This window comes from Trachypithecus francoisi, unplaced genomic scaffold (genome assembly GCF_009764315.1).
Source record: "Trachypithecus francoisi isolate TF-2019V2 unplaced genomic scaffold, Tfra_2.0 Lachesis_group8, whole genome shotgun sequence".
In the NCBI taxonomy this organism is placed as follows: Eukaryota; Metazoa; Chordata; class Mammalia; order Primates; family Cercopithecidae; genus Trachypithecus; species Trachypithecus francoisi.
Genome location: NW_022681473.1, coordinates 62,079,000 through 62,095,044, shown reverse-complemented (window position 1 = coordinate 62,095,044; position 16,045 = coordinate 62,079,000). Strand labels below are relative to the sequence as shown.

General features: G+C 45.3%; 1 pseudogene; it reads right to left on the bottom strand.

Moving 5' to 3' along the window:
* Positions 1-10,163: 10,163 nt before the first annotated feature.
* On the bottom strand, positions 10,164-11,187 carry LOC117081334 (annotated as a pseudogene).
* Between the last annotated feature and the right edge of the window lie 4,858 nt (positions 11,188-16,045).

Here is a 16,045-nt window from a genome sequence, read left to right as displayed (position 1 = left end):
GGTGTGGGTCTCTGAGTTTATCTTTATCCTACTTGGGACTTACTGGGCTTACTGGATTTGTAGATTCATGTCGTTTGTTAAATTTGGTTTTTTTTGGCCATTATTTAGATAATTTTTCTTCCCCTTTCTCTCTCCTTATAGGGACTTCCGTAGTGCACCTATTGGTCGACTTGATGGTCTTCCATAGGTCTGTTAGGCGTTATTTACTTTTCTTTATTTTTTCTTTCTATTCCCAGACTTGATAATTTCAGTGTCCTATCTTCCAGTTTTCTGATTCTCTCTTCTTCCTGCTCAAATCTATTGTGCTCCTCTAGTGAATTTTTAATTTCAGTTATTCTTTTTTTTTTTTTTTTTTTTTTTTTTTGAGACGAGTCTCGCTCTGTCACCCAGGCTGGAGTGCAGTGGCCGGATCTCGGCTCACTGCAAGCTCCGCCTCCCAGGTTCATGCTGTTCTCCTGCCTCAGCCTCCCGAGCAGCTGGGACTACAGGCGCCCGCCACCTCGCCCGGCTAGTTTATTGTATTTTTTTTAGTAGAGACGGGGTTTCACCGTGTTAGCCAGGATGGTCTCGATCTCCTGACCTCGTGATCCACCCGTCTCGGCCTCCCAAAGTGCTGGGATTACAGGCTTGAGCCACCGCGCCCGGCCCAGTTATTCTTTTCAACTCCAGAATTTTTATTCTTCTAATTTTTGTCTCTGTTGATATTCTGATTTTGTTAATAACTGTTTTTCTGATTTCCTTTATTTATTTGTTCATCTTTTCCTTTAGCTCTTTGAGTATATTTAATACAGTTGTTTTAATGTCTTTGTTGAGTAAATCCAATGTCTTGGCTTTCTCAGGGATGGTGTCTGTCATTTTTTCTTGTTACTTTGAATGGGCCATGTTTTCTTTCTTTTATTTTGTATGCCTTGTGATTTTTGTTGTTGAAATTGACTATTATAGTGAGGTAACTCCAGTAATCAGATTCTTCTACTCCAGAGCTTACTGTTTTTCGTTTCATTGCTATGTTGAAGACTGTAGTATTCCATTTGAGACATTTCCAAACTTTTTTTTTTTTTTAAGATAGTGTCTCGCTGTGTCACCCAGGCCAGAATGCAGTGGTGTGATCTCAGCTAACTGCATCCTCTGCCTCTGGATTTAGGCAATTCTCATGCCTTAGTCCCCTGAGTAGCTGAGATTACAGGTGTGCACCACCATGTCTGGCTATTTTTTGTGTTTTTAGTAGAAATGGGGTTTCGCCATGTTGGCCAGGCTGGTGTTGAACTCCTGGCCTCAACTGATCCACCCACCTCAGCCCCCCAAAGAGCTGACATTACAAGTGTGAGCCACAGTGCCCAGCCCAAACTAATTTTGCAGAGACTATTCTTTGTCACGTATGATCGCCAAAGTCTTTGTTCCTTTAGTGCATATTCAGTTAATGTTTTGACAGAGATATATGATACCTTCAAACCTTTTTGTCAAACTAATAAGATTGGCTGCTTGCTCTTAATTGCACTGGATAAATTGGAGAAAGAAAAGGATGACTTCAGGGATTTGAATTCTCAACTTAAGTACTAGACCTGAACATTTCTCTGTCTGGTTTGAAAGAAACTTTACCTTCTGTAGCTGCAGAGTTGAGATTTCTGAAACCAAACCCAGAATCTCATTTTGCAAGTGCCTGAATTACAATGCAAATTGAATTCCCAGCCTTGCAGGGTACCTTTGCTACTAAAGTGAGGATATTGACTGGGAATGAATGGGATCATGAAAATTGGAATGATGAGTCATGGGAAGATCTTGATGAAGCTGGTAATGTTGAATCTCTAAATTCTGATGAGTCTTCATTGCCAGTAGAAGCAGAGGTAACTGATTTACCCAATCTGATTATATCTAATTGACATTAACTGCTTTCCTTGAGGAAACTAATATCTTCCTCTGAGATAATTGCCTTACAGGATACTGCTGATTGTCCTCAGGACCCGCCCTGACCACCCCTCTTTGCTTCTAAACCTGTAACTAGATCCAAGTCCCAACAGGCCCCAAAGGTGAGGTACTAAGTGAGATATAGGAGGTGTGCTACACTCAAAAAGATCTACATGACTCTTCCCGTTTGAGAATATGTGTGGAAATGGATATTAGGGTACGTAATAATGGTGGAAGGAACATAAAGTTGGATCAGGCAGTGTTTATTGATAGGGGCCCACAAAGCAGAGATTTTGGATTTAATATTGCAGCATGGGGGATCAAAAAGTTCCTGCTCTAGCTGGTTGGTTGCTTGGTTGAAACGTGAACCAAAATTTGCCCTAAATGAAGTTGAAATGCCAGTCCTGCCTTGGTATACTATAGAGGAAGTAGTTCAAAGGCTTAGGGAGATTGAAATGTTAAGAGTGGATTTAACATTTAAAAGACCAGCTCTCCCACCCTGAGGGAAGTCTAGAGGACACTTCACCATGACTATGAGAAGTAAATTTGTGAGGGAAGCCTCAGCATCCTTAAAGACCTCTGTGATTGCTCTTTTCTGTAGGTCTGAAATTACAGTGGGAATTGCTGCCACTGATTTGGGAAACCTAAATTCAGTGGGAGTAATTGGATCCCATGGTGCCGGGTAGAGATACTTAATTCCCAAAGCAAGGTGGGAATGGTTACTGTAATGGACAGAAGAGTTAAAGCAGCAATCAGAATCGTCTGACTAGGCCAGACGCAGTGGCTCACACCTGTAATCCCAGCACTTTGGGAAGCCGAGGTGGGCAGATCACTTGAGGCCAGGAGTTTGAAATCAGCCTGGCCAACATGGTGAAAGCCTGTCTCTACCAAAAATACAAAAATTAACCTGGTGTGGTGGTGCGCATCTGTAGTCCCAGCTACTTGGGAGGCTGAGGCAGGAGAATTGCTTGAACCCAGGAGGCAGAGGCTTCAGTGAGCTGAGATTGTAAAGGTAAACTGAGGCTGGAGCCGAACCGGGAACGAAGACACAAGCCAAATGGCAGTGAGAATAGCCTTTTATTAGGGCTTGCGGGCGAGGTTCCTTGGTCCAAAGGCGTGGGCTGAGGGAGGAGGGTAGGGGCTTTTTATAGTCTGAGAATTAGGGAAGCTGGTTGTGCAAACAGGGCCTGGGGGGTCTTGAAACTACTAGGGCAGGAGTTGAGTAAGGGTCCTGAGGAAGGGGTCTTTGGAAACTGTCAACCGAAACTGCTGTTTACGAACTTGTGGAATGCAGGTGAGCTGCAGGTCATGGGGGAGTGTGGTTGCCCAGCCAGAACTCTGATGCATGTAAGTCTGCGGGTATGTACAAGGGTGAAGGGAGTCTTTAACAAAAGGCCTGCTATGCCTGGTAACACCGCCATGTTGGGTCTAGATTCCTGCCTAACATTCTGACCTCTTTCTAATAAGAGAATGGGGCGACGTGTTCATCTGGCTGGTCGTCGTGGGGTTCTTCGGAGGTCGGAACTCGGGTATAGCGGTGGAGCAGCATCTGATTGAAAGCGACTCGGGAGATTTCTTTCATGCGGTCCTGGATGAAGCAGAGGACACAGGGAGCTATGAGTAGCAAGAAGCCAATGATTAGTAAGGGGCTTAGAAAGGGTAGGACTTAACCGGCCACAGACGACTGCCACCACCTAAGTGAGGGCCTTGATCTGAGGTTTTTCTGGTGGAGTCTTTCCTGAATCTTCTAGAGTGAGGAGATTGGTTTCTACTAGTCCTGACTCATTGATGTAGTTTGGCGGGGAAGGGGAAAGGAGGGGGTTAGGTTAGAGGAGTTAAAAGGGCTGGGTAAAGGTACCGCAACCAGTGGGGGCTTATTCAGGGCTGCACACAAGAAACAATGAGAAATGTTGTGTACCTTGGCCATGTGTACCACTTGAGCCCCTTCCCTGACTAAGGTTAGCCAGGAAAAAGGGTTGCTGCTGTCCTGGGGCTTGCTGCCTGGGCTAGAGCTGAGATGGCTTCCTCCTGTTGTCTGATGTCAGAGGCCAGGTTCACGAGGCTGCTTATGACCTTGATGTAGGCCTTAAAGGTCCTGAGTCGGGCCACAGGATAAGACTCACTGTGCCCAGCAGTCCTAGGAAGGACAAGATCTCTTCCACATCCTGAGGAGGCTGGAGAGTTTCAATGAGGCTTATAGGGAACTGGGGTCTAGAAGGGAACTTGGAAGGGTCCTTTAGCCGAATGCGGACCGGAGTGTGGTGCTGGGCAATAATCGGGGTGGAGGTGTCCCACACTTTAGGGTTAATGGGGACTGGAAACGGGAGTGGGGGTCAGCCTGGCGGGGTTTGTCAGGTGAGAGAAGGGGGAAGAGGAACACGAGGTGTGGGGAGGGGTTGGGTCGGAAGTGAACTGAGGTCCCTAGCTTGGAGAGGAGATCTCGTCCTAACAAGGGGACTGGGCACGAAGGAATGATAAGAAATGAGTGCAAGAAGAGGGAGCCATCCAAGCGGCAAGACAGAGGAGGAGTCTGGCGGTAGGTGGAGGGAGTGCCGTCAATTCCCATGACTGTGACAGTGGAGGAGTGGCTGGGGCCACTGAAGGAAGGCAAAACAGAGTAGGTAGCCTCCGTGTCCATAAGGAAGGATATGGACTTACCCGCTACCTGGAGCATAACCCTGGGCTCGGTGAGAGTGAGAGGGGTCCCCAAGTCTGGGCCTCTTCAATCTTCGTCAGTGTCGAGGAGCTGGAAGGCGCCTCCAATACCTGGAGGAGGGTCATCACGTGGAGGCGCAGCGACCGTCCTTAGGTCGGGGCAGTCTGACTTCCAGTTGCCCATCTGCCGACAGTTCGGACAGGGGCGAGTTGGCTCCTTTGGGTTAGGGCACTGCATGGCCCAGTGGCCGTCGTTGCCTCACTTGAAGCAGGCACCAGATGGCGCTCGGGAAGTACCTCCTTTCTGGGAGCTCCTGGAGCCGGCTGGCCTCAGGGCTGCTACCAAGGCCTGGGTTTGGAGTTGTACCTTCTGTTTTAGCCTGGCCTGTCGTTGGGTCTCAGCTGCTTCCTCCCTGGAGTTGTAGACCTTGAAGGCCAGTTTGACTAAGTCCTGGATGGGAGTTTGAGGGCCTTCCTCCGCCTTTTTAAAATTTTTTTTGGATATCAGGGGCTGACTGAGAAATGAAATATGAGGCCAAGACGGTTCCTCCTGCAGGGGAGGCAGGGTCAAGGCGGGTATACTGAATAAGTGCCTCAGTCAGCCGGTTAAGAAAAACAGCCGGATTTTCATATATGCCTTGGACTACCTCCTTTAGTTTGTTAAAGTTGACTGATTTGTTAGAGGCTGCCTGCATGCCAGCAAGAAGGCACCGAGCCATCATGTCTCAGCGGCGGTGGCCTGCCTGCCCTACCTGGTAGTCCCAGTTGGGCTCAGCCGAGGGCACTGCCTCAGTGCCGACTGGCATGGCAGGGTAAGTTAAATGAACCTGATTAGCATGCTGCCTGGCTGCCGCTAGGATGTGTTCCTGCTCCTCAGGAGACAGGGTTGAGGTCATAACGACATGAAGGTCGTGCCAGGCGAGATCATATGCCTGGCATAGTTACCTAAACTCTTTGATATAACGAGTAGGATTGGCCGAAAAGGAGCCTGCACGCTCCTCAACCTTAGACAAGTCTGCCAATGAAAACGGCACATGGACCTGGACTACTCCTTCGGCACCTGCCACCTCTCGTAAGGGACGCAGGAGGTAGGTCCTGGACCGAGTATGGGCTGAGACAGGTGAGGAAGGGGAGGAGGTGGAGGTAGGGGAGACAGAATCTGTCGGGTTTGGTAAGAGCACAGGAGCAGGGGAAGGGTGGGGAGGCGTTGACAAGGATGGGGATAACAGTGGGTCAGGGTAAGGAGGAGGTTGGGCAGGAGACCAGAGGGGTGGCTGGGATAGGGTATCAGTAGGCTCAGAAAAAGAGGAGGAATCATCCTTCTCCTTGCTCGAGGGAAGAGACTTTGCGAGCAGAACTTGAGCTAACGAGTATTGGGCGCAGAGATCTGGGCGAGAACGCAAGTCCCAAAAGGCCTGAACATAGGGTATCGCGGACCATTTGCCTAGTCTCTTGCAGAAGTTGGTCAGATCTGTGAGAATGTTAAAGTCTAGAGTGCCTTCTGCAGGCCACTGAGACTGATTATCCAATTTATATTGCGGCCATGCTATTTTGCAGAAGAAAATGAGCTGCTTTCGTTTTGTGTCTTGGCTGAGTGTAAAGGTAAACTGAGGCTGGAGCCGAACCGGGAACCTGGCTCGGGGAGAGGAGAGCCTGCCTGACCTAGCAGGGGTCTGGGGAGGGGTCTCCTCCCGGGTTTTGGCACCAAATGTAAAGGTAAACTGAGGCTGGAGCCAAACCGGGAACGATACACGGTCCAAAGGCGTGGGCCGAGGAAGTCACGCTGAGGGAGGAGGGTAGGGGCTTTTTATAGCCCGAGAAGTAGGAAAGCTGGTTGTGCAAACAGGGCCTGGGGGGTCTTGAAACTACTAGGGCAGGAGTTGAGTAAGGGTCATGAGGAAGTGGTCTTTGGAAACTGTCAACTGAAACTGCTGTTTACAAACTTGTGGAATGCAGGTGAGCTGCAAGTCATGGGGGAGTGTGGTTGCCCAGCCAGAACTCTGATGCATGTAAGTCTGCGGGTATGTACAAAGGTGAAGGGAGTCTTTAACAAAAGGCCTGCTACGCCGGGTAACACCGCCATGTTGGGTCTAGATTCCTGCCTAACAGAGATGGTGCCACTGCACTCCAGCCTAGGTGACAGAGCGAGACTCTGTCTCCAAAAAGAAAACAAAAAAAAACAAGTCTGACTCACAGAGAGATGGTTTGGCTAGATGATCACAGAGTTCCTCGAGGTGAAATACATGGGGAATCTATTAAATTCTAACTTGATCTATATAAGCAGAAGAGTTTTAGGTTAAGTGAACAAATCTAATTTGAATAATAAAACCAGAATTATGGCCCCTCTATCAATTCCCAGATTTGAACTGATTTACAGACCCAGAACCCCTCAAATGAAAGGGAGACCAAGTCCCCTTGAGGAAGGATCCCACTGCACTGTCAAAGATATATACTGTTAAATCTTTCTCCCAGCCTTTCCCAGAAGGATCTATGGCCTTTTACTAGTAACTACATTGGGAAAAAGAGATAATCAAACCTTTTGAAGATTACTGGACACAGACTGTAAGCTAGTTCCAGGTAACTAAAATGTCACTGTGGTCTTCCAATTGGAGTAGGAGCTTATGGAGATCAGGTGATCAATGGAGTTTTAGCTCCAGTCTGTCTCACAGTGGCTCCAGGGATCCCTGAAACCATCCTGTGGTTATTTCACTATGCAGTTCGGGAATGCATAATTGGAATAGATACACTCAGCAACGGACACAGAGAACCAACCATATTGGTTCTCTGACTTGAGTGAGGGCTATAATGGTGGGAAAGTTCAAGTGGAAGCCACTAGAACTGCCTCTACCTAGGAAAATGATAAACCAAAATCAATATTGCATTCCTGGAAGGATGCCAGAAATTAGTGCCACCATCAAGGTCTTAAAGTATGCAGAAATAATTTCTACCCCATCCCCATTCAACTCACCTGTCTGGCCTTTGCAGAAGATACGGATTTTGGAGAAAGACAATGGATTATCATAAGCTTAACTGGGTGACGACTCCAACCAGAGGCAGTTCTATTGCTTGAGCAAGTTAACACATATCCTTGTACCTGGTATGCAGCTATTGATCTGGCAAATGCTTTTTTCTTCATACCCCTTAGTAAAGACCACCTGAAACAAGTTTGTTTACAGCCAGCAAGGCCAGCAATACACCTTCACTGTCCTGCCTCATGGGTATATAAACTCTCCAAACCTACATCATAGTTTAGTTTACAGGATTTTGAACAGCTTTCTGTTCCACAAGATATCACTCTGGTCCAATACATTGGTGACATTATATCAATTGGACCTGTGAGCAAGAAGTAGTGACTACTCTAGACTCATTGGTAGAATATTTGCATGTCAGAAGGTGGGAAATCTCACTAAAATTCAGGACCACCTTCTACACAGGACAATTTCTAGGCATCTAGTGTGAGGCATGTCAAGATACCCTTTCTAAGGTGAAGGATAAATTGTTGCATCTGACCCTCCTACAAGCAACAAAGAGGCATGATATTTAGTGTACCTCTTTGAGTCTTGGAGGTAAAAAACCATGGTAACCATTTCCAGCTTGGTTATGACAATCGAGTGCCTACATATGCCACTCTGAAATCTAATTACTCCCATTGAATTTTGGTTTCATTTGGAGCAGCACACTGGGGCATGCTACTCCATCCTGTTTACCAAAAGCTGCTAGTTCTGGGGCCCAGAACAAGAGAAGGCACTGCCACAGGTCCAGGCTGCCAGGGAAGTTTCTCTGCTACTTGGGCCATCTGATCCCTCAGATCCAATCGTGCTTGAAGTGGCCATGCAGATAGAGATGCTTATTGGAGCCTTTGGCAGACCCCTGTAAGTGAATCACAGGACAGGCGCTTAGGATTTTGGACCAAAGCCCTGCCATCATTACCTGTGCATAACTACTCTCCTTTTGAGAAACAGCTTTTGGTTCACCTTAGTAGAGACTGAACACTTAACCATGCGCCACCACATTACCATGTCACTTGAGCTGGCTGCTGTCTGATTCAACTTGCCATAAAACTGAGCATGCACAGCAGCAGTCCATCATCAAAATGGAAGTGATATATACAAAATCAGTCTCAAGCAAATCCTGAAGGCACAAGTGACCATGAAGAAGTGACCAAAAGCCTGAGGTCTCCAATTCCGCTACACTGCCTTTTCTTCCTCAGCCTACACCTATGGCCTCATGGGGAGTTCCCTATGATCAACTGACAGAGGAAGAGAAAACTCAGGCTTGTTTAGTAGATGATTCTGTGCAGTGTGCAGGCACCACAGCCCCTTTCTGGGACGTTACCTGAACACTGTTCCCTTCCGTAGATGATAAGGAGCTGTGGGAGTTGCTTTTTTGTTATTGTTGTTTTTAAATTTTGAGACAGAGTCTCGCTCTGTTGCCCAGGCTGGAGTGCAGTGGCTTGATCTTGGCTCACTGCAGCCTCTGCCTCCTGGGTTCAAGCGATTCTCCTACCTCAGCCTTCCAAGTAGCCGGGACTACAGGCACACGCCACCACACCGGGTTAATTTTTGTATTTTTGGTAGAGACGGGCTTTCGCCATGTTGGCCAGGCTGGTCTCAAACTCCTGGCCTCAAGTGATCTGCCTGCCTTGGCCTCCCAAAGTGCTGGGATTACAAGTGTAAGCCACTGTGTCCAGCCAGAGCTGTACAAGTCTTTTAAGCAGGAGTTAGCTTTTAGGTAGATCACATTGGCTGTCAAGGGAAGAATGGCCTGACTACAGCTTTGGTTCCGACTTGGATCTGGATCCCAGATCAGGGCTTAGTCTGGTCTTTGGGTCAGACTTGGGCTCCAGTGCAGGACCCTATCTGTGTGCCTGAGGTCAGCATGGAGGCCTCAAAATCTGATCTGTGTGTTTGACTGAGTTTGGATTCCCCAGGGTAGAGTCTCCTCTGGTCTTTGGGTCAGACTGGGACCCTGAAGAATGTGGTCTGGGCGTATGACAGACTGGGGACCCTTGGGCAGGACCTGACCTATTTGTGTGGGTTAGACAGGACATCACAGGGTAAACTTGACCTGTGTGCCTGTACAGCTTTGGGATCTCAGGAAAGGACCTCACCTGTGTTTGGGACTGACTGGACTCTAGAACCCAGCCTGCTACCTCAATTAGACTGGAAGCCTCAGGCTGACCTGTGTATTAGGTCAGAATAAACTTCATGTCAAGCTTAGGCTATGTTTGGGAGAGACTGGGCCCTAGGGAAGTGCCTGCCTGTTTATTTGTTTCAGACTGGGTGTTCAGGGCAGGCAGGTTGTGGTCTGTGTATGACTTGCTCTATAAGACTCCCTTAGTGAAGCCCCATACATCTAGATATTAGTTGGGACTTTCTCAGGAGTTGGGAGAAAGAGGATGGAGAAAATAAACTAAGAAGGATAGACAGGTAAATGCCATTTTATTACTGGGTGTGAAAACAAAGAACATTCTAAGAATTTAACAAGCAACAGTTGACCAAGACGGAACCTATTGTTGAGCCCATAATCTGCTGAGGAAATTTGAGCCTGTCCTTGAGTACTGCCTGCTTATCTCTTCTCAGAGATCATAGCCTCAACTTCCCAAGTTAGTAAAGTCCTCTCACCCTGGCAGTTTCCACTCTCATGTTCTGCAGCCTCTTTGGCTTCTCCCCAGCCTTCTGAGCTGTTTCCTTTCCACAGAGCATCTCTTCTCCATGTTGCTGGATCTCCCTAGTCCTCATGACATAAATGACAGGATTCAAGGCCCCTGGAAGCAGCAAGTATATGGCACTGAGTAGATTCTGAACATCCTGGGACACAGTCTTGGCTACTCGAAAGATGATGGAAGTGGAAATACCAGAGAGGTAGATGGTGAGGATGACCAATAAGTGGGAGCCACACGTGTGTAAGGCCTTGGCTTGGGCTCCCCAAGAAGAGATCTGGAAGGCAGCATAGATGATGTAGGTGTAGGAGGTCCCCAGCAGGACCAGATCAGAGGTTACAGTGACCAACCACATAGCCAACCCCAGCCAGTTGAAGGTCAGGTCTCCACAAGCTATGCTCAGCAGTGCAATGTACTCACAGGTGAAGTGTCGAATCACTGCTGTCCAGCAGAATCGGTCTTTTGCAGTTAATACCACCAAGGGTACTGCCACTCCCAGGCTCTATGTCAAGGCAAGAATGGCCAGCAGTCCCAGCAGCTGGGAGGTCATCAGGTCAGAATAGCAGAGTGGGTGGCAGATGGCCACGTAGCAGTTCAGGGCCATGGCCAGAGGAGGTTGTAGTCCAGGAAGAAGGTGAAGTAGATAAAGAACACCTGGGCCAGGCAGCCATGCAGTGATATGGGGTTAGCACAATGCACAAAGTCCTCCAGCATTTTAGGTATCATGGCTGTGGAGCACAAATGTTGACAGCCAGGAGCAGAGTGATGAGCATATACATAGGCTGATGCAGATGTTGCTGGGCAACCACCATGTGGATGACCAGGGCATTGACAGAGATGATGGTCACATAGAGGAAGTCAAGAGGCAGGACCAGGAAGGGCCACCACTCTCGTAGTCCAGGGAAACCCACCAGGAAGAAGTTGGTGTAGCAGATGTTGAAGGTGCTTGTATTTCCATCCTCACCCATTAGCTGGCCTCACCCATTAGCTTTGGCCCTGGGCTGGCCAGCTAATGGGTGAGGATGGAAATACAAGCACCTTCAGCTGGAGTGGGGATCAGAGACTGTTAGAACAAAATGGTCAGTTAAAAAAGCTTATTTCTGTTGTAGACCCTGAGGAATTTGTGATGAAAGCCCACTTCTTCATGTATATATTCCTTTGGGGCACAGAGAAGTATTAAGCCAGGTGTTGTGGGAACTACACAGTTGAACAAGACAATCCTTGTCCCCAGGGAGTGCTTGGCCTTATGTGTGTGAAATGTAAACTTACAAGATACTTGTTTACTTGTGATGTTCCAGATATTTACTGAGTAAAAGATTAGGAGGAGAAGTAGGTGTAGTATATACAGGGGAAAAAGTGACAGCCAGAGACAAAACAAGAAAGGTTAAGAGAAAAGACTCTTGATTCAGAGGAAGTAGTTGAAGAATCTTTGATCCAAGGAGACTGGGAAAGCCCAAGTGGGGCTTAACAGGGAGAGAAGAACCAGCTGGGAATGATGGCATCGCTTGTGTGCTTGGGACACACCGTGGCAAGGAGAGATGGAAGTTGCTGAGGAAGAATTCTGGTCTTCCTGGATCACAAGAAACAGGCTGCAGAGACTGCTTCCTTCCTAAGTCCTTGCAGATTGGCTGTGGTGCCTCCTGCCTGGCCTTGTCCTCAGTATCATGGATGATGAGTTTGCTTTCCTTTCAGAATGTAAGTTCCAGGAGGGCAGGGATAATAGTAAGCTTCTGGTGGGCTCACTGGAGCTCCAAGCACAGAGCCACCATAGAGGCGCAGGACAGGCTTGAGAATTGCTTGTTGAGTAGGTGCATGAGGAAAGGAAGAAGACAGTAGGAGGCTGAACATTTAATTGGGATCTTACAGCAGTCATTTCAAAGCTTTGGCTAGGACTCTTCTTCTACATACCTGATGCTCCACAAACAAGGCAGCATTCAACAGGCTTCAAGCTTTTTTTTTTTTTTTTTTTTTTTTTTTAAGAGATAGGGTCTCGCTATTTTGCCCAGGCTGTTTTTGAACTCCTGGGCTCAAGCAACCCTCTTGCCTCAGCCTCCAGGCATGAGCCACCACGCCTGGTCACTTCAAACATTCTTAATCTCAGCAGCAATATGAAGAGTTAGCATTTATTGAGTACTTGCTACATGCCAGACATGGTTTGGTTCCAAGTGTTTTCCATGTGGTATCTCTTTAATATTCACAGAAACCCTAAGAGACAACTTTAGTTGTCCCTTCGTATCTGTGGTAGATTAATTCCAGGACCTGCTGTGGATACCAAAATCTGCAGATGCTCAAGTCCCTTGTATAAAATGGTGCTGGAAAAACTGGATATACATATGCAGAAGAATGAAACTAGATGCCCTACTTCTCATCCTATACAAAAATCAAGTCAAGATGGATTAAAAACCTGAATGTAGGACCCAAAACTATAAAACTACTAGAGAAAATATAGATCAGGGAAATGATTTAGACATTGGTCTGGGAAAAGACTATGAATAACCTCAAAAGCACAGGCAATGAAAACAAAAATAAGCAAATGGGATTATATCAAATTAAAAAGTCTTCTGCACAGCAAAGGAAATAATCAACAGAGTGAAAAGACAACCTAGAGAATGGGAGAAAATATTTGCTAGCTATCTGACAGAGGATTAATATCCAGAATATATAAGGAACTCAAATATTTCAATAGTAACCCCCCACAAAGCAATTGATTAAAAATGAGCAAATGATCTGAACAGAAATTTCTCAAAAGAAGACATAACAAGGCAAATATGAAAAAATGCTCAACATCCCTAATCATTAGGAAATACAAATCAAAACCACAATGAGGTAGGATCTCAGCCCAGTTAGGATGGCTATTATCAAAAGGACAAAAAAAAAAAAAAGCTGGAGAGAATGCAAAGAAAAGGGAACTCATATACACTGTTGTTGGGGCTGTAAACTATGAATAATACTATAAGCTATTAATAAGCCACTATGGAGAACAGTATGGAAGTTCCTCAAAAAACTACAAATATACCTAGGTACTGTGCCTTATGCCTATAATCCCAGGCAGTTTGGGAGGCTGAGATGGGAGGATCACTTGAATCCAGGAGTTTGAGACCAGCCTGGGCAACATAGCAAGACCCCATCTCTACAAAACGTGAAAAAAAAATCTGAACCTCGTGGTGTGCACCTGTCATCCTGACTACTCAGGAGGCTGAGGCTGGAAGATGCTTGAGCCCAGGAGGTTGAGGCTGCAGTGAGCTATGATCATGCCACTGCTCTCCAGCTTGGGTAACAGAGTGAGATCCTATCTCTAAAAACAAGCAAAAAACAAACCCAAAAAACTACAACTAGAACTACTATATGATCCGGTAATCCACTACTGAGCATTTATCTAAATGAAAGGAAATCAATATATTGAAGAGACATCTATTTTATCATGTTTATTGCAGCACTATTCACAATAGCCAAAATATGGAATCAACCTAGGTGTCTAACAACAGATGAGTGGCACATATACACAATGGAATGTTATTCAACTATAAAAAGGAATGCAGTCTTGTCATTCACAGCAATATGAGTGGAAGTGGAGCACATTATGTTAAGTGAAATAAGCCAGGAACAAAAAGTTAAATACTGCATGTTCTTACTCATATGCACAAGCTAAAAAATAGTTGGTCTTGGTCTTGTAGAAGTAAAAAGTAGCATTGAGGACTTGAGGCTGGGGAAGGTAGGGGAAAATGAAGGATAGGGAGGGATTTATTAAAGGATACAACATGATAACTAGATAGTAGGAATAAGTTCTAGTGTTCTATACACTGTAGGATGACTACAGTTAACAATACATAGTTTCAAATAGCTAGGATAGTAAATGTTCTCAGGACAAAGATATGGTGTATTTGAGATGATGGATATTTCTAAATACTCTGATCTAATCACTATACATTGTATGTATCAAAACATCACCACGTACCCCATAAATATGTACAATCATCTGTGTCACTAAAAAAGTTTACAAATTACATGGAGTTTACATATAATCTATGCACATCCTCCCATATATTTTAAATTGTCTCCAGATTACTTGTAACACCTGGTACAATGTAAATGCTATGTAAGTAGTTGTTATACTGTATCTTAAATTTTGTATTTTTTTAATTGTATTGTTCTTGATTTTTAAATTTCTTTTTGACTTTTCTTTATTATACTTTATGTTCTAGGGTAATGTGCACAATGTGCAGGTTTGTTATTACATATGTATGCATGTGCCATGTTGGTGTGCTGCACCCATTAACTCATCATTTACATTAGGTATATCTCCTAATGCTATCCCTCCCTCCTCCCTCCACCCCACAATAGGCCCAAGTGTGTGATGTTCCCCTTCCTGTGTCCAAGTGTTCTCATTGTTCAGTTCCCACCTATGAGTGAGAACATGTGGTGTTTGGTTTTCTATTCTTGCCATAGTTTGCTGAGAATGATGGTTTCCAGCTGCATCCATGTCCCTACAAAGGACATGAACTCATCCTTTTTTATGGCTGCATAGTATTCCATGGTATATATGTGTCACATTTTCTTTATCCAGTCTGTCATTGATGGACATTTGGGTTGGTTCCAAGTCTTTGCTATTGTGAATAGTGCCACAATAAACATATGTGTGCATGTGTCTTTATAGCAGCATGATTTATAATCCTTTGGGTATATACCCAGTAATGGGATGGCTGGGTCAAATGGTATTTCTAGTTCTAGATCCTTGAGGAATCGCCGCACTGTCTTCCACAATGGTTGAACTAGTTTACAGTCCTACCAACAGTGTAAAAGTGTTCCTATTTCTCCACATCCTGTTGTTTCCTGACTTTTTAATGATCGCCATTCTAACTGGTGTGAGATGGTATCTCATTGTGGTTTTGATTTACATTTGTCTGATGGCTAGTGATGGTGAGCAGTTTTTCATGTGTCTGTTGGCTGAATAAATGTCTTCTCTTGAGAAGTGTCTGTTCATATCCTTTGCCCACTTTTTGATGGGGTTGTTTGTTTTTTTCTTGTAAATTTGTCTGAGTTCTTTGTAGGTTCTGGATATTAGTCCTTTGTCAGATGACTAGATTGCAAAAATTTTCTCCCATTCCATAGGTTGCCTGTTCACTCTGATAGTAGTTTCTTTTGCTGTGCAGAAGCTCTTTAGTTTAATTAGATCCCATTTGTCAATTTTGGCTTCTGTTGCCATTGCTTTTGGTGTTTCAGTCATGAAGTCCTTGTCCATGCCTGTGTCCTGAATGTTATTGCCTAGGTTTTCTTCTAGGGTTTTTATAGTTTTAGGTCTCACATTTAAGTCTCTAATCCATCCCCATTTCTTGTTTTTGTCAGGTTTGTCAAAGATCAGATGGTTGTAGATGTGTGGTATTATTTCTGAGGTCTCTGTTCTGTTCCATTGGTCTATATCTCTGTTTCGGTACCAGTACCATGCTGTTTTGGTTACTGTAGCCTTGTAGTACAGTTTGAAGTCAGGTAGCGTGATGCCTCCAGTTTTGTTCTTTTGGCTTAGGATTGTCTTGGAAATATGGGCTCTTTTTTGGTTCCATATGAACTTTAAAGTAGTTTTTTTCCAATTCTGTGAAGAAAGTCATTGGTAGCTTGATGGGGGATGGCATTGAATCTATAAATTACCTTGGGCAGTATGGCCATTTTCAAGATATTGATTCTTCCTATCCATGAGAATGGAATGTTCTTCCATTTGTTTGTGTCCTCTTTTATTTTGTTGAGCAATGGTTTGTAGTTCTCCTTGAAGAAGGCCTTTTCATCCCTTGTAAGTTGGATTCTTAGGTATTTTATTCTCTTTGAAGCAATTGT